At 42.8% G+C, this 21,318-nt stretch overlaps 1 protein-coding gene and 1 long non-coding RNA gene across 2 annotated transcripts in view; one reads left to right on the top strand and one right to left on the bottom strand.

Moving 5' to 3' along the window:
- The window catches only part of LOC116374865 (neural-cadherin), a 203,097-nt gene that overhangs the window by 13,371 nt on the left and 168,408 nt on the right, over positions 1 to 21,318 (top strand). The window lies entirely within an intron of this gene.
- Positions 715 to 7,073, bottom strand: LOC109895018 (uncharacterized). Its single transcript, XR_002255925.2, has 3 exons — positions 6,897 to 7,073; positions 3,177 to 3,218; positions 715 to 849 (listed from the first exon to the last, which is right to left on the bottom strand). It is a non-coding gene; the product is annotated as an uncharacterized LOC109895018 (long non-coding RNA).

The following is a 21,318-nucleotide window of genomic DNA, read 5'->3' as shown; positions in this document are numbered from 1 at the left end:
ATTGTAGCCTACTGGTCATAGTTAATACCTCATCATTTCTATTGTGTTATTGACTGTACTTTTGTTTATCCTATGTGTAACTGTGTTGTTTTTTGTCGCACTGCTTTGCTTTATCTTGGCCAGGTCGCAGTTGTAAATGAGAACTTGTTCTCAACTCGCCTACCTGGTTAAATAAAGATTAAATAAAATTTTACGCAAATAATCATAACCTGATAATGACTACCTAACTACAGCTTATTACCTATACTCTTAGAAAAAAGGGTTCCAACTGGGTTCTTCAGCTGTCCCCATAGAATAACCGTTTTTGGTTCCAGGCAAAACACATTTAATTTCCATGTAGAACCCCCTGTGGAAAGGCTTCTACATGGAACCAAAAGGGTTATACCTGAAACCAAAATGGTTCTTCAAAGGGTTCTCCTATAGGACAACCAAAATAACGCTTTTAGGTTCAAGATAGATCCTATTTTTTCTAAGCGTGTACTGTAAAAAGTATTGCAGGGGATAAAGTTGGATATTGAACATTTTGTTCATTACATTTCTATCGGTTTCCATAGTTACCAATTCAAGTTCATCTGCAACATATTCTTACGTTTAAAATAGATCAAGCAATGGCCAAAAACAAATCTACACCACCATTCTTCACATATCTGCATACAATAATTGTTTCATGATTCACCCACAGAAATGACACGCATAGAAATACTGGGAGTATATAAAGGGCCCTTGTTTTATTTGATGAATGATTAATAAGAGTGGTGTAATGGGCTAGATCCTCATCAGGGACCTCTGAGCACAGGAGGCGATCTGGAGCGTCGTGGCCCTCTTGAAGAGTTGTGTGACGGGTTCGATCTGCAGTGAAAAGAATCAGCGCATTACAACTTTATCAATTCGAGATTTTATAAGCAAACTAAAAAAGGACATTCTTGAAGAAACTTGGACTCAGCTGGCTAAAAGTATTTCCATGGTACTAGATGAATAATTTTGTGACAGATGTAATTTAGAGATGTCTTTAATAAAGAGCAATTTGCTCATATACAGTGGGGCAAAAAAGTATTTAGTCAGCCACCAATTGTGCAAGTTCTCCCACTTAAAAAGATGAGAGAGGCCTGTAATTTTCATCATAGGAACACTTCAACTATGACAGACAACATGAGAAAGAAAAATCCAGAAAATCACATTGTAGGATTTTTAATGAATTTATTTGCAAATTATGGTGGAAAATAAGTATTCGGTCACCTACAAACAAGCAAGATTTCTGGCTCTCACAGACCTGTAACTTCTTCTTTAAGAGGCTCCTCTGTCCTCCACTCGTTACCTGTATTAATGGCACCTGTTTGAACTTGTTATCAGTATAAAAGACACCTGTCCACAATCTCAAACAGTCACACTCCGAACTCCACTATGGCCAAGACCAGAGAGCTGTCAAAGGACACCAGAAACATAATTGTAGACCTACACCAGGCTGGGAAGACTGAATCTGCAATAGGTAAGCAGCTTGGTTTGAAGAAATCAACTGTGGGAGCAATTATTAGGAAATGGAAGACATACAAGACCACTGATAATCTCCCTCGATCTGGGGCTCCACGCAAGATCTCACCCCGTGGGGTCAAAATGATCACAGGAACGGTGAACAAAAATCCCAGAACCACACGGGGGGACCTAGTGAATGACCTGCAGAGAGCTGGGACCAAAGTAACAAAGCCTACCATCAGTAACACACTACGCCACCAGGGACTCAAATCCTGCAGTGCCAGACGTGTCCCCCTGCTTAAGCCAGTACATGTCCAGGCCCGTCTGAAGTTTGCTAGAGAGCATTTGGATGATCCAGAAGAAGATTGGGAGAATGTCATATGATCAGATGAAACCTAAATAGAACTTTTTGGTAAAAACTCAACTCGTCGTGTTTGGAGGACAAAGAATGCTGAGTTGCATCCAAAGAACACCATACCTACTGTGAAGCATGGGGGTGGAAACATCATGCTTTGGGGCTGTTTTTCTGCAAAGGGACCAGGACGACTGATCCATGTAAAGGAAAGAATGAATGGGGCCATATATCGTGAGATTTTGAGTGAAAACCTCCTTCCATCAGCAAGGGCATTGAAGATGAAATGTGGCTGGGTCTTTCAGCATGACAATGATCCCAAACACACCACCCGGGCAACAAAGGAGTGGCTTTGTAAGAAGCATTTCAAGGTCCTGGAGTGGCCTAGCAAGTCTCCAGATCTCAACCCCATAGAAAATCTTTGGAGGGAGTTGAAAGTCCGTGTTGCCCAGCAACAGCCCCAAAACATCACTGCTCTAGACGAGATCTGCATGGAGGAATGGGCCAAAATACCAGCAACAGTGTGTGAAAACCTTGTGAAGACTTACAGAAAACTTTGACCTCTGTCATTGCCAACAAAGAGTATATAACAAAGTATTGAGATAAACTTTTGTTATTGACCAAATACTTATTTTCCACCATAATTTGCAAATAAATTCATTCAAAATCCTACAATGTGATTTTCTGGATTTTTTTTCTCATTTTGTCTGTCATAGTTGAAGTGTACCTATGATGAAAATTACAGGCCTCTCATCTTTTTAAGTGGGAGAACTTGCACAATTGGTGGCTGACCAAATACTTTTTTGCCCCACTGTACATAGTTTGCGTCCTTCTCCAACAGGGGAATATTTCTGAACTTTCCAGAGGGCAACACATCAACCTCCTGAGTTTTCTGACGTTTCATGACACTTACTGTAAGCATAAAAAAATACGAAAATAAATTAACAATTGGCATAATGTGGGCATGCAGAACATAACAGTAACGCACAGTAAAATTGATTTAACAGTCAGAATCTACTAAAAGTGGTAGCAAAGGCAACTTTTTATAAACACATCGCTCTATACTCCTAAGGACAGTGTCCCGGACAAAAGTTCCCCAATTGAGGCCAGCTTGGCGGTCTTAAAAAAAAAAACAGTTCATTACAAAAATGTAAGTATGTGTACAGAGGCAATAAAAATACAAATTATTATATTGTTCTCAAGTTATGTGTCTGTCATATCATCCCTGCAACAAACAGTGTTAGACATGGGTGTAATTGGCACATTTCTTCCTCTCCTCCGGAACTGCACAAGTGTTTAAGTGAGTGACAGGGAGAATGAGTAAGAGAGAATTGGGAAACTTTACATGACTCACCAAGGGAAGTGTCTGTTGAATCAGGACACAAGGGTTTTGCACCTAAAAAAAAATAGGGGCAAGTTAAAATAGGATTTAATTTGCCTTATTAGAAGCGGTGCTATTTCAATTTGATCCACTTACACTACACTCTTAGAAAAAAGTGTTCCAAAAGTGTTCTTCGGCTGTCCCACATAGGAAAAACGTTTTTGGTTCCAGGTAGAACCATTTTGGCTTCCAGGTAGAACCATTTTGGGTTCCGTGTAGAACCCTCTGTGGAAAGAGTTCTACCTAGAACCAAAGGGTTCTCCTATGGCGGCAGCGTAGCCTAGTGGTTAGAGCGTTGGACTAGTAACCGGAAGGTTGCGAGTTCAAACCCTCGAGCTGACAATGTACAAATCTGTCGTTCTGCCACTGAACAGGCAGTTAACCCACTGTTCCCAGGCCGTCATTGAAAATAAGAATGTGTTCTTAACTGACTTGCCTGGTTAAATAAAGGTTAAATAAAAAAAATTAAAAAATGGCAGGGATCATCAACTAGATGCAGCCACGGGTTTTCTTGAGAGGATGGTCAGGGGGCAGAACATAATTAGAAAAAAATGTAACCTGAAAATTGACCACAAGATATAATTTTTAACTAAAACAGAATCATTTCAAACGTTGCTTACATTTGTATACGACCTCATACTGTATCTCTCTCTATTAAGCGTGGGCATACTTTGTAACAGATTTTCAAAATTATAATCACTTGAAGCTGATTTACTGGAGTTTAGAATGTTATTCTAAGAGTGTAGGATCAGACAATCATGAGCAGCTAAGTAGCATGTCTCTTGAGGAATCCAGTCTCCGTGAGACCTGATGCAGAGAAAAACATTTCATGCTCATCAGCATAGCTCGTACAAACCTAGCTCTTACAAAGATAGTTAGTAGGAATCAACACACATTGAAGATCAGAATAACACACATCAACATTTCGCACATAACTTATTGTCAATGAGTATGGATTTAAGGAGGGGTGGTTCTGCTTCCTCCTTTCCCTAGGATGTGGTAGAATAGATCAGTGGTAGCTGAGTGGGTGGCCAGGCACTGCTGTAGAGGCCAGGCATCAGGTCATTGACATGTTTCAAGAACTGTAAAGTCAGAGACGAATCATGATTAACCATTACCTAAGGTCTTCACTAAGTTGGACTTAGCCTAGTAAGTAGATTGACTATGTTGCCCCTCAGCAATCTGACAGTTAGGCAGACAGATGGAGAGAGAGAGAGCAAAACATTTACATTTCTTAGTCAGCAGGCTGGATAATAACTGTACTCTTTTTTGCTCCCTCCTCCATCCTAGCTAGAAGATTTCTGCAAAAAGAGATCATTAATAATTAAAAAGCGTGTTGAGAGGTGTAACGGTAGAATGAGTGTTGGGGAGGAGCAGGAATTGGCCAAATGTATAGCTACAGTAGCCAGCTAGTTACAGTAGCAAATCTCTCCCTTGTCGTTCTTCTCCCCAACAAACCGCTGCTTCTCTTACAAAAGTAAAACAAGAATGCAGGAGAACAGTGCCTGTCACTTAGCAGCTAATTTTAAAAAAAATAAACATTTAAAAAACACGTGTACATTTTTAGAAAGTGCTGTTGTTTTTCAGCTGTGTTGTTGTGTAGTTTACCAGGTGCTCTGTCTCAACTGCCATATGGAATGTTGATGGATGCACTCTAGGAGGCTGCCTGAATGCAGAGATCTATTGCTGCGTGTGAAGCACAGATTCCAATCCAAGTGTTAGCTGGAATTTCTGTTTCTTCTTCTTTAAGGTTTCATGGCAGACTACTGTACACCTATTGGTGTACTACCACCACCTACTTCTACTTCAGGACTTGGTTGGCAGATTGCATCCAACTTTTAGGTGCATACACCGCCACTTACTGTGTTGGTGTGTGAGGCCATACGTGACCTACCTACCGATTACATTCTTGATGTGGTAATCCAAAATTGGGTAATGAAAAAAAAAAATTGCCCTGCCAAATGTTGGCCCTCTTTAACAAAAAAAAACACTACCCCATTCCACTATTTAACACAATCTAATCCTACGCCGGACCTATGGTCCGAGTCGACAGAACACTGCCACGCAACACCCCTCTGCAACTGTTCTGCAGTAAATCTTCACAATCCCCACCACAACCTCTATTTTTGTGACTTCCGAACCATTTCTGCAGTACAATAGACAACCATGGCTATGAATGCTAAAAAGCCCACCTTACTGAAGCACATATTCTTCCCATCACTCTTGCTTGGGCTCTAGCTACTCACAGGAATCCTCTGTGTCCCTCACCCTGTAACCATCTTCTCCTTTCTGTAGTACTCTAACCAGGGCAATCTCAAACCGGACACCTGTGATCTCCAGCCCCATGGGCACCCCCACCACTTTCTCCTCCGAATACTACACATTCCTTCTCATTCCCTCCGGTACACTTCTCCATCTATGAATCTCCCTCCTACACACTGCTGCCACATGCCCATAATGTTGACACCTAAAACACCATAGTATTTTTGGAATAAAAGCTCTCACGGGATAACTTACACTTCCTAACATGACATTGTCGGGCGAAGGCTACATCAAAACTCAGCAGGGCAGACAATGTCATCTCCGTTTCCTCACACTCTCCACCGGGTCTGCGTCGTGCTAAACAGTGGGCTTCACATACACTGGGAATCTTCAATCTTCCTCCTCATCACTTAATGTCAACCCGTTGTCACATTTCTTGCCCCTAATCGCGTGGTCTGGAGTGTCCGCACCCTATGGACTGAAGAAACACCAAATCATCACTATTCCACTCTGAGTTACTCTCACAGTCCCCAACCTCTTCTCCACCCAACCTGACAAGGAGCCATTCTCTCCACAAATCTCACTGCCACTGGGCCAGAATCATCCTCGGGACGAGGCCCGAACTCTGCTGTCCTCACCGCAGGTACTACATCCATACTCTCGTCAGATTCCATCTCTGAACTACTAGAGCACATATCCCTCTTTTTGCACTTGGCGCCAACCTTACGCCCCACACCGCTTCTCCCTACACTCAGCTCCTTCTCGACGGACATCACTGCACCTGCCACCACAATTCATTCACCCTCACCTTCCTTCTGTAGCTCTTCCAAAGGTTCCCCCATTCCATATTCCCTCAAAACGTATTCCACTTTTCTCCTTCAACAGGTCTTCCAGAAGGCTTGTGGAATCCCTCACTCCATATTTATTCAGAACGTGTTGCACTTTCTTCATCAACCCCGTGTCTCGGAGCATGCTAGATAAGATAGCCAACTAGCTCTTGAATTCCGTCAACAAACGCTGTAACATGGCAACACTAACCCTAACAAGGTGTGTATCAACTGAATCTTTGCTTTTTTATTTCATTATTAAGATAAGGTCCTTACACTTCCAAACCCGTATTTCAAGCGACGTGTGTTAATGTTTACATTGAACGTTGGGGCTATTAATTAACAAAACTTCCCCCATACCCGCCACCTAATATTCCATTGCACCCGATACAATCGAAATTACTATCATCAGAAATCAAGCGATATCAATCAGACAGTGGGGCGCCGACTGACCAACTAGTTGGTCAGAAGGTTCATATGAACGTTTAATATCGTGGTGTAGATGCAATGTTGATCGAATTGCACTCAAGAAATGTTCTTCCCTACTATGGGTCATATTAGCTGGCTATCCCGGGGTTAAAACACTTAAAAATCCATTACGTACCTTTGACGAAGGGAAAGGACATCAGAAGATTTTCTTCTAGTTTCAGCACAATAAAAAAAAATGCATTACCGCCTTTTGGGAAGTTCGATATGAAACGTTGATTTGAACCTTCTGACCAACTTGTGGGTCAGGCGGCGCCCCACTGTCCGATTCATATCACGTGATTTCGGATGATTGTTCTTCATTATAACGATTGATTCTGTATGGGGTGTCCATTGCTTTAGCTGAAACTAATATGCCTACCTCCTTATTTAGCTACTGAAATTGAAATACAATTACTGCATGCTTTAAGGAAAAATACAATAGTCATATTTTTGGGACAAACTATTGATAATATATACGATAAAATGCTGGTGGATTGTTTAGGATATTGAAAGATTATCATTAGAAGGCAACTCAGCAAGCACTCCAGATATGAATTTAACAACCATTATTTTATTGTACTACAGTTTTACTGCATTTTAACAGAAGTGACATTTTGTAAGGGCATTCTGTATTATTGTGGATATTTATCTTACATGGTGGTAGCCTAGAACAAGTGTTATGGAATTGAATGTGCACTTTTCAATTGGGTGGACTGCAACTACAAAAAACACAACCATAGCCTGTAGTAAAAGCAAAATCATTTAGAGAATCAGAGATTCTCTAAATTGGGGACCATCTCTTATAGCTATAGGACCGCAGAGACTGTCACCAAGTTGAGCTTTTAATGACCTAGTAAATTCGGTGATTTGGAGGTGAAACCACACATGTAGTTATTTCATCACCTGCCGATTAAAACCGAGGTAAAGACAGTTTCAGATTGGATATTCAACGGTTCTTTCCGTCAACATAGTGACAAATACAATTGTTCTAATTTCAATAGCTCTTTAACCATTACTCCTAAAATGTTCAAAACTGGTTGTAGCTGATGGACCCGATGGCATAGACACACATTGCACACACTTTTTTTGTCCATTTACATCTCACACTCTTTTAAATGATTTGTTAACATATTTGAATTTCAATAGCTCATTGGTCAAATGACATACTGACTTCAAACTAGGTTCAGAATGTCCACTGACTACCCTTATATATTGCACACCATTTAGTTTGTCCATTTTCATCTCACAAGATTTTACATGAATTTTTCTAAATGTAAGATTTCAATAGCTCCATGTCAATTACACACCTAAGAGGTGTGCAGTGGATATACACCCATATTGCATACCTATAGTCATGTATTCTCTATATTGTTGTACATTTAATATTAGTTTGACAATTAGGGGGTTCAGTCCAGTGTTGCGTTTACCCTTTCCTTTAACATTTATCTATAATAATTGGTAGTTCTAAGTACTTATTTTCCCAGTTTAAAATCTTTCCACAGTATTAAACAGCGGTACACAAGAGAGAGACAAATAACTAATTTCATCGTTAATATCAATGGCAAAGTACAAGAGTCATGTTATTAATTGTCCAAAGCAGGGATGGAGAGTGAGTTAGTGAGGTAGGCTGCAGTGGGTTTGCTGGTCAATGCATATATTGAACATTTAAAAGTGCTTTCCTCACCATCTTAAACTTTTCAGGGAAGTTAGGAACCAATACACACAGGCAGTTAGGAAAGCAAAGGATAGCTTTTTCAAACAGAAATTTGCACTCCAAAAAGTTCTGGGACACTGTAAAGTCCATGGAGAATAACAGCACCTCCTCCCAGCTGCCCACTACACAGACTAGGAAACACTGTCACCACCTATAAATCTACGATTATCGAGAGCCTTGCTTTCCACCTGGCTACCCCTACCCCGGTCAACAGCTCTGCACCCCCTACAGCAACTTGCCCAAGCCTCCCAATTTCTCCTTCACCCAAATCCAGATAGCTGATGTTCTGAAAGAGCTGCAAAATCAGGACCCCTACAAATCAGCTGGGCTAGAATATCTGGAACCTCTCTTCCTATAATTATCTGCCGCAATTGTTGCAACCCATATTACTAGCCTGTTCAACCTCTCGTTCGTATCATCTGAGAACCCCAAAGATTGGAAAGCTGCCGCGGTCATCCCTATCTAGACCCAAAGTGCTACATACCTATACCTATCCTACCCTGCCTTTCTAAGGTCATTGAAAGCCAAGTTAACAAACAGATCACCGATCTTTTCGAATCCCACCGTACCTTCTCCTCTATGCAATATGGTTTCCGAGCTGGTCATGGGTGCATCTCAGCCACGCTCAAGGTCCTAAACAATATCAAAATCGCCATTGACAAAGGACAATACTGTGCAGCCGAATCTAGCTGAATCTAGTTTATGATCCCTGCTTTATCGTGCAGCGATCTTTTCGAATCCCACCGTACCTTCTCCTCTATGCAATATGGTTTCCGAGCTGGTCATGGGTGCATCTCAGCCACGCTCAAGGTCCTAAACAATATCAAAATCGCCATTGACAAAGGACAATACTGTGCAGCCGAATCTAGCTGAATCTAGTTTATGATCCCTGCTTTATCGTGCAGTGTGTCTGGTGTTACGAGCCGATCCCGGTGACTGACCAATAAGAACATGGCTGGCACTGACTATGCACTTAATAATACAATTATTGTGAATAGTCAAATTAATATAATTGTTCGATTTCAACTTTTACATGCTTTAAAAGAGAAAGAACGATTGTCCTAGTAATCTTGTTTACATGACACTTCTGAAATCAGGCTACCTGATGGGAGTTTGATAAATGCAGAAATCCAGCAATCAAAAAAACCTACCACAGCGACCATGCTAATTTTTGGAGTTCAGACATACAAAGTTTGTATGCGAAAACTTTCGATGATACATACTTTCAGTTTTTCCGAACTCACTTCACTCGCTTCATAAAGGGAGGCTTGCGCTGCAGGCACAGGTACAGATCAAATATGCCGCTGCAGTTGACATAGCCTCAGAAGCCAATCGCAGAATGTGACGACAGAACTGAAGCAAATCGTACTATCTGGCCAGGTTAATATCAAGATTTGAATATGGTAACATTGCACATGAATAATGGTAAAATACTGAATCTGACATACAGTGTGGAAAGGCCTTTAGGGGGAGATGGGCTCAAAAGCACACACTAACAACTCACTGAGGGGAAAAACAGAGAAACATACAGAAACACAATAACAACTCACTGAGGAGATTGTGTGGAGGTCTAAAGAGAATAGACAGCACAAAAAAAAGTTACCACTGAAAGGCCTAAAGATACAGTACACTCTTAGAAAAGGTGCTACGTACAACCACATAGGGTTCTCCGGTTTGTACCCATAGGGGAACCCTTTTTGCTGCTAGGTAGAACCCTTTACAGAGGTTTCTACCAAGAATCCTTTTATCTTTGAAGGGTTCTTCCTATAACCCTCTTTGAACGGTTTCACCAGCCTTATTAGCCTTTAAAATTCTTTATGACAATAAATACGGCATATAATAAGGCCTTCTTTGAGAGCCTAGTTGTACCCTAACACAGAGATGCTAGAGTGACGATATTCAACAATTGGAACGTTTAAATCACCCACATTCAGAACGACTGCCAGGATAGTGAAGATTGAGTGACATACTGTAGACTACCCAAGTCATGTAACTCTCTCAGTAACCTTTGCAATAAGTCCAACTACTAACATATTAGATTTCTTTAGGAAAATGAATGTTATTTATCTTTGCTTGATTAATCTTACGCAACACAATATGTAGTGGCTTGCTTTCATCTTTACCATAGCCACTGCCCTAGCCTGAAAGCAGAGTTGTTTCGTACGCATACAGTCCACATTCAAGGTTTCCAAAACATTCAATGAGATCCAGGGATATGGTGCAAAAAAAGGTTTATTCTTCTTCTGTCTAACAAAAAAAGATTTTCCAATCAACTTAAAGCATAGATTAATTGACATGTAAAATACATAATATGACCTGTTTGTATGTCTGTATGGTCAAAAGACTATACCGCTCCCGTGTCACAGTACAATGAATGGGCAAGAGGGGAGGCCAAAAACGATGTAAAACGAACAAAAAATTAATACACCCCATGTCGTACTCTTACATTTGTTGATGTCCCATATAGGAAAAGAGTGTGTATGTATGTACTGTTGTGTGTGTGTGTGTGTGTGTGTGTGTGTTTGTGTCTCACTGCCGCCTCAAGGAGCAGACAGAGTTTATTGATAGGTCTCTGTAAGATATTGGTCTTGGTCTTAACCATGGCGCTCCGAACAAGACCATTGGCCCCTGGCAAAGCCTCCACCACACACCCCATTAGCCAAGAGTTCCTTGGGGCGGTGTCATCAACGATGACAACAAGGTCACCAGGACTGAAGTTTCTTAGTTTTGTTCCAATCGTTCCGCTCCTGCATAAGTGGAAGATACTCCCTGATCCATCTCTCCCAGAAGAGGTCAGTGATATATTGTACTTGCTTCCATCTCCTTCGTGAGTATACTTCGCTTCTCTGTAATAGTCCTGGTGGCAGGACTGACTTTGCTTTCAGATGAAGCAGATGGTTCGGAGTTAGGGGTTCTAGATCATTAGGGTCATTTGTTATAGTCGTGATTGGTCTGTCGTTCATAATCGCCTCAACTTCACACAAGGCTGTCTGCAAAGCCTCATCATACAGTACTTGCTCTTTAAGGACTGAATAGAGGATCTTTTTCACCAGTCGGATCAACCTCTCCCACACCCCCCCCATGGTGGGCTCCAAAGGGAGGATTGAATGACCATGTCACTCCTTCCTTCAGTAATTCATATTGAATATTGTTGTGATCCAGCTCTTCCAGAGCTTCTCCTAGCTCTCTGTGTTCCAACAAAATTGGTGCCATTGTCTGTTCTGATACTTGTTACTGGGCCCTTTCGACTGATGAACCTGCGCAGGGCATTGATGCAGGAATCGGTATCCTGATAACTAGCAACTTCTAAATGGACAGCTCGACTCACAAGTAAAGATCACACCATACCGCTTCACATGAACGCGGCCTCGCTTCACCTCTATGGGGCCGAAGTAATCTATGCCCACATGGGTGAAAGGCAGCAAATCAGGTGACACCATCTTGTGGAAGGTCGGCCATCTTCTGTTCTCCAGCTCTAGCTTGCATCCACCTGCAGAAGACACACCTCTTAAGGATCTTCCTTGTTAAGGAGTTGGCACAGGGTGTCCAATATCACTGGTGAAGTCTAGAAAGCATGTGACCTCTCCCAGAGTGGCCAACCTGCTCATGGATGTGGAGTAAGATCAGTTTTTGGAGTTGAATTACCGCCACTGTTTTGCTTTCGATAGGTCACGGATCATAGCAACCCTATTAACCACAAAGGTATGGAATCTCTTGGTATCGTTGCGGATGTATTTTAGCACAGACTGGCTGTCTGTCCAGAAAGTTGACTCCTCAAGTTCTATCTAGAGCTCCAACCTTAACATCCTGTCCACTCGCACTGCCAATGTTGCTGCGACAAGTTACAGTCTGGGGATCGTTATCTGCTTAAGTGGAGTCACCCTTGATTTCCCCAGTATGAATGCGATGTGGACCTTTTCCATACCATCTGTGAACCTAAGGTAGCTTGATGTGCCATAACCTTGTTTACTTGCATCACCGAAGTGATGCAGCTGTGCGGTCTTGACCTGACCAACGTTCTCAGGCATCATACACCTGTCAATGTGGAATCTGGACAGCTGGTCCAGCTCTGAGAGCCATCTTTTCCATGAAATAGAGTGTTCTTCGGGGATGACTTCGTCCCAGCCACACTTTAGCTTGCAGAGCGCTTGAAGAATTTCCTTTACCTTTAATACGAATGGGGCGAGAACCTAATGGATCATAAACAGAGCTGACAGTTGAGAGAATACCTCTTCTTGTAAGGGGTCTGTTCTTGACAATGACTCGGAAGGTAAACACATCACTTTCAATGTTCCATCGGATTCCAGGTGCTCTTTCAACAGGCACAACTTGGAGAGGATATAGCACCGAAAAGATGTACCATCATTCTGTACTCCTCCAACATTTTGTTCGTATCCCCGTCCGACCACCAAAGGATACGCAGGAAGTCATCATCAAGGACACATACTGGATGGAATATTCCTTCGATGTCTGCCATCATGGCAATGTGCTCTTGCCTCAATCTTAGCAAGACGTGTTTGCCAGGTCAGGGCCTTGAAGGAGTTCACTGTTGAGAGATGTGCCTTTATAAGCTGATGAACAGTCAAACACCACTCGTATTGTTCCTTTGTCCTTATGGTGAACGCCATGGTGTGGTATGTACCATACCTTGCCTTTCTCTCTGAGGAGCTGTTCTTGTGGTACCTTCTCACGTAACCTTTTGTTTTCAACTTTTCCATGAAGCCTTCTGGAACTTCCTGATAATATTTAGAGCCCACTGCTCTCCCATGTCACGATTGTTTGGCAGGACTACATCTTTGTTGTGAAAGGGCAACGGTAAGTAGTAGTGATGGTCTTTGAGGACTCTGGAGCTTGATACTATCTCCATAAACTTACGATCCTCAGCTGACATCTCACTTTTCTCTTCATACTCTCTCTCAGGGAAGTCATGGTTGTACTGATTTACAAGAAGAACCCCCAGGTCTGCCATTGAGATACGATTGGCCATCACCGTAGGACGCCCAGATTCTTCTGCCATGGTACAATTGTTAAGAGGACCGTTCATCACCCATCCAAAGAGGGTTTTCACTGCATACCGTTGCCTTGGCTATTTATGATTTGCCAGGGTTCCATTGCCTTTGGAGCATTTACGCCAATCAGGAGTTCTACGTCTGCATCAATCTCCTTCAACTGAACCTCTTTCAGGTATGGCCACCTTTTGAGATCTTTGAGTGGGAATGTTCTCTCGTCACTGGGATCTTATTCAGGGTGTAGACCTTTGGTAATGCAAGAAATGTGTCGCCTTCCATATTGCCAATCTCTAATCCAGATATCTCAAAGCTCTTGCTAGGACTCCTGTCCCATTGTGCGTAGTAGAATTTAAGTCTCACTGCCTTTAGCTTCCTGCAGCCTCATGGGTCTCGCCGTGCAAAATGTTGCTGAGCTACTAGAATCGATAAATGCAAAGGTTATCACAGACTTGCTTCCATTTGCCATTCTTACTTGAACTGGCACAATTGCAAGTGCACAATCTGTACCGGCACCGGTAACTTCACCAGTTTCCAATGAAACAAGAGCACTGCTGACAGTCTCCCCCTGCTTTACTGCTACACCACTCATATCTGCCTTTTGAGATCTAAATCACTCTCTTCCTTCAATGTGCAGGATAGTGGTGTGCTTTCTTTGACAGCTCTGACAAATCATTCTTCTTTTACATTCTTTGCTTAAGTGTCCTCTCACCAAACAGCCAAAACAAAGACCTTTTGATCTCAGAAACTCTACCTTGAATTTGTGTGGCTGTGCCTTCACTTGTTGGCAGTCAACCAATAAATGCTCACCAGCACAAAATACACATGAGATACTGGGAGCATCAGAGTCGCAATCTTTCACGACAGCTACTGCAGTGGCAAAGCTGCTTCCCCTACTCTTGGACTTGAACTTCTGTTTAAAGTCAGCTGCTGTTTTGGTTTTTAAAAACTTTTTGTTGGACAGGGGATCTTGAATATCTCCATACAACGGATCCTGCAATATTTTGGCCTGTTTTTCCGTGAATGTCACAAGATCACTGAACTGGGGCCTCAGGTGGCTTCTCTCTAAAATACCACATGCTGTAGACTTTTTTTCCCCCTTAGTTTGTAGGGAAGCTTTGACATGATCAACTTTATGTTGGAGGGAAGATTATAAGCTCTTCCATGTCCAGGTCTTGCATAGCGTTACAGCAACCTCTTAGAAAGAGTGCATAGCCACCCAGTCCTTTTCCATCATCCGGTTTGATGTTCCAAACCTTTTCCATGTAAGCAGTGGTGACTTTGATTTCATTGCCAAAGTGTTCTATTAACAACCTCTTAGCCTCTGCATAGCCTCTGCATAACTCAACAGGTGATGGTTCAGGTTCCTCATAGACCTCGGGTTCCTGGTTCTCAAAACAAGAGTTAATTCCATCTTCTTGGCTTAGTAAGTGGGCTGCCACAGCATGGGATTGAGAAGTTGTCTCAACACTCTCCAGGACCTTCAGTCTGGCATTATATGCTGCTATGTTCGTTTCCAGTGTCATTTTTTCCATCCTAACATTCCGTTGAGCTTTCTGTTGTTCCAATTGAGCTTTCTCCAGTTCCAATGCATGCTTGTCCTGTAATGATGCTTGGCGAAGCTAGTAGAGCTGCTCGTTCTGCCTCAGCTTTTAGAAGTACAGAGGACACAGTCTTAGAGTACCTTGTTTTACTTGATATTTTTGACACATTGGAAATGCTGTCTTGTGGTTCAATGAGCGTTTGTGGCTCAACTTAATCTTTTTTTCATATTTCCACCTCTTTCAGGAAGTGTTCATAAGTCCTCATTCTTGGTTGATAATAGTTAATGCTCTCATGTTCCTGTTCCTCCTCTGTGACCAGCTCTAGCACAGATTCATGAGCATTCATTGAGAACAGCATCAAATGCTTCAAGACTGCCTCATTCACAGTTTCAACATTTCTTCCATCAACAAGAAGGACTTTTATTTCATAAATTTTGTGTGTACACACTCCAAGTTTGCCTCTCCGGGCTGCATTGAGTGAATTTAAATGCTCCTCTGCCTTCTCCAGTGGGGTCTTATTTGGGATTTCATCCTCCATCGTTCACTGTTAGTTCACTCAATTTACAATGACACAGTTGTTGGTTTGATTGTTAAACACAATGCCCCTTTAATGCTTTAAAACACAGTCGTCCATTTCAGCATATTGACCCATTTTGAATTGAACATGTGCATGTTTGGCATTTTAGATGCGTTTTAAACATCCCATTATAAGTTTTGTCCCCTTTAATGATGTTTAAACACGCAGTATCTTTAGATCCTTTAGTTGCGTTCCGTTGATGCATTGCATTTCCACGTTAGGACAAATATTAGACATATGATTAGGCTACATTGTGCATAGGATCTCAGTGTTTCCCAAACGTAAACTTCTTAATTGTTTTCACAGCGCTGTGTTATGAATTCCATTTCTCAAACGTTCCAATTATAAGCACATTTGTGCTTCCATAATATGGGGGGAGGCAAAAACTAAGTTAAACTAACAACAAATGAATACATCTCAATCAGGTAAATATAAATCATAAAGGTACGTACCTAATATTTCCTCATATACATTAATATTTCATATATTTACACAAACGTACATGGAGCTCTGTTACATAAATATGTTCAAATTGGCTCTAACACAATCAATGTACATGCAAAAACACAGATATTGAAACAAAACATTCTGAAAATGATGCTGAGTAATAATGATAATGATCGTTTGGTTTGGTGTTCCATACAATACACTGAAATAGACTCTTGCTCCCTTCTACTATCCTACTCTCTAATCAATAAAATCACCAAAGTATTGTAAAAGAACAATAATTAAGGTATTACCAGATACATGCAAAACATATTCCCAGGTACAGTTGAGACATTCTCAACCCTATCTTTGTAAATGTTTTAAAATCTGATTACTCAAACTCCTGATGTTAAAGTTTAAACACTGATGTAAATACTAATGCTCTGGCACTATATATACACTGCTCAAAAAAATAAAGGGAACACTTAAACAACACAATGTAACTCCAAGTCAATCAAACTTCTGTGAAATAAAACTGTCCACTTAGGAAGCAACACTGATTGACAATACATTTCGCATGCTGTTGTGCAAATGGAATAGACAACAGGTGGAAATTATAGGCAATTAGCAAGACACAACCAATAAAGGAGTGGTTCTGCAGGTGGGGACCACAGACCACTTCTCAGTTCCTATGCTTCCTGGCTGATGTTTTGGACACCTTTGAATGCTGGCGGTGCTTTCACTCTAAAGGTAGCATGAGACGGAGTATACAACCCACACAAGTGGCTCAGGTAGTGCAGCTCATCCAGAATGGCACATCAATGCGAGCTGTGGGAAGAAGGTTTGCTGTGTCTGTCAGCGTAGTGTCCAGAGCATGGAGGCGCTACCAGGAGACAGGCCAGCACATCAGGAGACGTGGAGGAGGCCGTAAGAGGGCAACAACCCAGCAGCAGGACCGCTACCTCCGCCTTTGTGCTAGGAGGAGCAGGAGGAGCACTGCCAGAGCCCTGCAAAATGACCTCCAGCAGGCCACAAATGTGCATGTCTGCTCAAACAGTCAGAAACAGACTCCATGAGGGTGGTATGAGGGCCCGACGTCCACAGGTGGGGGTTGTGCTTACAGCCCAACACCGTGCAGGATGTTTGGCATTTGCCAGAGAACACCAAGATTGGCAAATTCGCCACTGGCGCCCTGTGCTCTTCACAGATGAAAGCAGGTTCACACTGAGCACATGTGACAGACGTGACAGTCTGGAGACGCCGTGGAGAACGTTCTGCTGCCTGCAACATCCTCCAGCATGACCGGTTTGGCGGTGGGTCAGTCATGGTGTGGGGTGGCATTTCTTTGGGGGGCCGCACAGCCCTCCATGTGCTCGCCAGAGGTAGCCTGACTGCCATTAGGTACCGAGATGAGATCCTCAGACCCCTTGTGAGACCATATGCTGGTGCGGTTGGCCCTGGGTTCCTCCTAATGCAAGACAATGCTAGACCTCATGTGGCTGGAGTGTGTCAGCAGTTCCTGCAAGAGGAAGGCATTGATGCTATGGACTGGCCTGCCCGTTCCCCAGACCTGAATCCAATTGAGCACATCTGGGTCATCATGTCTCGCTCCATCCACCAACGCCACGTTGCACCACAGACTGTCCAGGACTTGGCGGATGCTTTAGTCCAGGTCTGGGAGGAGATCCCTCAGGAGACCATCCGCTACCTCATCAGGAGCATGCCCAGGCATTGTAGGGATGTCATACAGGCACGTGGAGGCCACACACACTACTATTGAGCCTCATTTTGACTTGTTTTAAGGACATTACATCAAAGTTGGATCAGCCTGTAGTGTGACTCCAAATCCAAACCTCCATGGCTTGATAAATTTGATTTTCAGTGATAATTTTTGCGTGATTTTTGTTGTCAGCACATTTACCTATGTAAAGAAAAAAGTATTTAATAAGAATATTTCATTCATTCAGATCTAGGATGTGTTATTTTAGTGTTCCCTTTATTTTTTTGAGCAGTGTGTGTGTGTGTGTGTGTGTGTGTGTGTGTGTGTGTGTGTGTGTGTGTATATATATATAAATAATACAATAAAAAGATTATTCAGATTCCTGCCTTCCAAAGAATACTTCTTGCCTCCCAAAGATTTCAAATAACCCTGCTTATGATGTTAAAGGTTCTAGGTAGAACTCTATACCTTTCCAAAAAAGGTTCTTAAGATGAAAATAGTTATTTGTAGATCCCTATCTCTCTACAAATAACCAGACAGAAAAGGTCCTCATTTATAGACTCCATTACTCACTGTGTTATGGACATTCTCTGTGATTTGCTCAAGCTCAGTGGAGATTAGATGTTCCTCATTTGGCCAGAGAGAGCTTGGGGGGAAATGACCTGTCTGTAGCTGGCTTGAAGGTAATGAGACATGAGAACTCGGTTATGAAATTATTAGTGACTATAATCGGATGATGTGAGGACTGTTTGAGAGGCTTTAACCAGACAGACGACTGAGTCCCTATGAGGGAGTGCTTCAACTGCGGCTCAGTCCTTCCTCTCTTAGAGCAATAAAGTGATTGTTTTTTAAGGTCAGGCGTGTAAGTGTGTGTCACCCTGATCCGTCACACGGTTTTTGAGAGGAGACTGGGATCAGGGTGTGCTGGAATTGGAGGGTGAATCTAGAGGAAGAAAGGAACCAGAATGGAGCCTGGGGAGATATGGCTGGGCAGGTGAATCATGTTTATGTGCTATGCTTGTTTGTAGATCTCTAGCTCTGTAAATAGAATAGATCCTTTTTGATAGATCCTTTTCTAATGTTCATCTTTTATAATGGAAATGTGTCTTTGCTCTGCTCTCCACAACTCAGACACCACACACCACTTGAAAGGGGCACAGGGTCAGCCACAGTGAAGTACAACACAGCACCCCAGAGGATGTGTAGGAGGATGGTAGAAGCAGCTTCAGCAGCTTTAAACATTCATTAATGGAATCTGCTCCATAGCAAACAACATACATGAAAAATGGATGAACTCACAGGGTTTATGATTCATTTTAGAGTTCTTTGTAAAACTTCAGAATGTAGAAGTTTGTTATGTAAAGATTCTAACTCTGAGGAGGTTGTGCCAAAGACCTGGCTGACCAACCACAGTTCCATTATCCTCACTTCTTGAAGACAAACCACAGCTGCCTTGGGGTTCATTAGAAAACCAGTCTAATTTCAGTCTAAATATAAAAAGTAGCCAGTGTTCTTCAGTCTCTTTTTCCTGGTGTTGAGTGTGCTCATCCTGCTCATCTCGTCATGCTATAACCCTTCCATCTCAAAATGCTCTGAGTGGAGTATAGAGGGTTTACGTGTCTAGGGCAGAGATGTCTTGATGGGGGAATCAGCCCAGACTCTTCTGAGCCCCTGGGTAGAAGACATCTTCTGGCCCACCGGACAATCGACAATGACGACCTCCATCAGCACAAGCATGCACGCACGCACACACTCATGCACACACAAACACAGAGCCAGAATGTGTAGCCCATTCACTACCATGAAGTGGTCTTCTACCACGAAGTGGTCTACTACCAGGAAGTGGTCTTCTACCATGAAGTGGTCTTCTACTATGAAGTGGTCTACTACCAGGAAGTGGTCTTCTACCATGAAATGGTCTACTACCATGAAGTGGTCTTCTACCATGAAGTGGTCTACTACCAGGAAGTGGTCTTGTACCATGAAGTGGTCTTCTACCATGAAGTGGTCTACTACCATGTAGTGGTCTTCTACCATGAAGTGGTCTACTACCATGTAGTGGTCTTCTACCATGAAGTGGTCTACTACCAGGAAGTGGTCTTCTACCATGAAGTGGTCTTCTACCATGAAGTGGTCTACTCACGCAGTGTAGGGCTGGAGGTTAAACTGTATTTTACTATATACCGGTATTGATGTACGGACCGGTTTGGGTTTTTACTTTACCTTCTATAACGTTATTTCAATGTTTGGTTGATCCGCCACTCCTTCATGTGTATGGTCCGTTTTTATAGTTAACTCCGCTGCTTGAGTCATCTCTCTCCCGCTCTCGCACCAAGCCCTGACCTCTATAACTCAAGGAGCGCAGGTGTTGTTGCTTGACTTGACCACAAGACCACTTGCCGCCGTCCACTCTTCAGTCTGCATGGTCAATGCATGGTCAATTTACCACACGGAGCCCTGTTGATCCGTCCTCTGAACCGAAACCCCCAACAGAAGCTAGCCAGCTAACTAGCTACTAGCTAGTAGCCAGCTAGCCATTGCTAGCGGTCATCAGCTACCTTTAGCCCGGACAACTCTTACCAGTCTGCACAGCGCGACTCAAACCAGAGCAAATTAATTTGATCAAAATCTCCAGATTCCTACCGCAAGCTCAGAACCTTTTTTTTTCACGTGGATCATCGCAGCTGGCTAGCTGCTATCACAGTGGCCACTACTGGCTAACGTCTCTGCCCCGAAGCAAGAACCAATTAGCCTGGAGCTAGCCTTGCTAGGTCCATCTGCTAGGCCCATCCCCCGGCTAGCCACGGCCCGCTAACTGTCTAGAGCACATTGGACAATTAGCTTAAGAGGCCCATCGGACAAATTCGTTGGCCACTATACCTTTTTCGCTAATTGGCCTGGTTTACCACACGGAGCCCTGCTGATCCGTCTGCCGACGTAACACCACGGGGGGCCACAACAGACTTTCTTCCGTTGTGACATCCCTCAAAGGCCCTTCTGCTAGCTTGCTGTCCCCGGCCCGCTAGCTGCCTGAAGCCACTCACTGGACTCCTATGATCACTCGGCTACGCATGCCATTCCCTAAAGTCAATATGCCTTGTCCATTGCTGTTTTCGTTAGTAATTATTGCCTTGTTTCCCAGCTCACTACGCCTTAGTTTACACTTTATTTCCACTTCCCACACATGCGGTGACATCACCTGGTTTAAATTATATTTGTAGAGACAATATCTCTTTCATTGTCACTCTATGCACAGGTTTGCCCCCACTGTATTCACATCCTACCATACCTTTGTCTGTAAATTATGCCTTGAATCTATTCTACCATGCCCAGAAATCTACTCCTTTTACTCTCTGTTCTGAACCCACTAGACAACCAGTTCTTTTAGCCTTTAGCCGTTCATGCATGTTAACATTAGAAGCCTCCTCCCTAAGTTTGTTTTATTCACTGCCCTAGCACACTCTGCCAACCCGGATGTCCTAGCCATGTCTGAATCCTGGCTTAGGAAGACCACCAAAATCCCTGAATTTCCAACCCTAACTATAACATTTTCTGACAAGATAGAACTGCC

The sequence above is a fragment of the Oncorhynchus kisutch genome, linkage group LG8 (genome assembly GCF_002021735.2).
Source record: "Oncorhynchus kisutch isolate 150728-3 linkage group LG8, Okis_V2, whole genome shotgun sequence".
In the NCBI taxonomy this organism is placed as follows: Eukaryota; Metazoa; Chordata; class Actinopteri; order Salmoniformes; family Salmonidae; genus Oncorhynchus; species Oncorhynchus kisutch.
The sequence above is the reverse complement of the archived record's forward strand: the minus strand, read 5'-3'. Positions and strand labels throughout refer to the sequence as shown.